The sequence below is a fragment of the Macrobrachium nipponense genome, chromosome 8, assembly GCF_015104395.2.
Source record: "Macrobrachium nipponense isolate FS-2020 chromosome 8, ASM1510439v2, whole genome shotgun sequence".
NCBI classification, from domain to species: Eukaryota; Metazoa; Arthropoda; class Malacostraca; order Decapoda; family Palaemonidae; genus Macrobrachium; species Macrobrachium nipponense.
In genome coordinates, this window is record NC_087203.1 from 116,136,316 (window position 1) to 116,137,523 (window position 1,208).

Here is a 1,208-nt window from a genome sequence, read left to right on the forward strand (position 1 = left end):
ATTTATCATATTTCACTTCCTACGAATACATAGTTTTAAACGTCAATTATTTTTGCCGCATGCGGCTAATATGAAATATCACGTTGGCAATATACTACTTGTTATATGCTATATCCGTTTCTTATTAAAGTCACAGGAATATATCATCTTAAGTTAGCGTTTCACAGACATATACTTCCGTAATTACCGACTTCCCTTATCCGTCACAAAAGACCATTTTAACGAAAGCGATTGCAATAAATATATTCATATAGTGGACACGAAATTACCGAAAAAGTAAATTTTGCAAATGAAATAAAAATGAAAAGTTGCGATATAAATCTGGTAACAATAACTCCACGAAATCAATTTTTGTTACAAAATCTAGACAAGGCAAAACTGTTAACAAAATTTACAGTAAATATATCTGATGAAATTGCAGCGAAATAAATCTTATAATAATAATACGTCCGCCAAATGAATTTTGTAACGCAATTTCTAAGGAATAAATCTGGTTACAAATTTTCCATGAATTAAAACTTGTAATAAAATTGCCATGATATCAGTTTTATTACAAAATATCCAAGACAAAAATCTGGTTAATAAAATTACAGCGAAATAAATCTTATAACAAAATCTCCACGGAAAAAGTCTAGTAACAAAATTACCAAGAAATAAATTTTGTATCCAAATTACTACGATAAAAATTATGTAACAAAATCTTCGCGAAATCAATTTTGTAACAGAATCCCCACTGAATAAATTTTATAACCAAATATTCAAAAACATATATTTTATTTTAAAAAATCTCCACTGTGCAAATTTTATAATGAAATTTGCAAAAAATAGATGTTTGTAACAAAATCCGCACTGAATAAATTTTATAACAATACATTTTGTAACAAAATCCCCACTGAATAAATTTTTTAACCAAAATTCCAAACAAGAAATTTAATAAAATAAACCTCACTGAATAAATCTTATAACCAAATTTCCCCCAAAAAATATATTTTATAACACAATCCCCATTGAATCAATTTTATAACCAAATTTTAATTTAAATAATTTTTTATAACACTATCCCCTCGACATATATATAAAAAAATTTCCCCAAAAATATTAAAACTTACAACGCACCGCACTAAACGGCTGAAAAACAAAAGAATTTACTATCAACCGTTTGTTTTACAAAAATCAATTACCCGCCGTAATACGAAACTGATTATTTC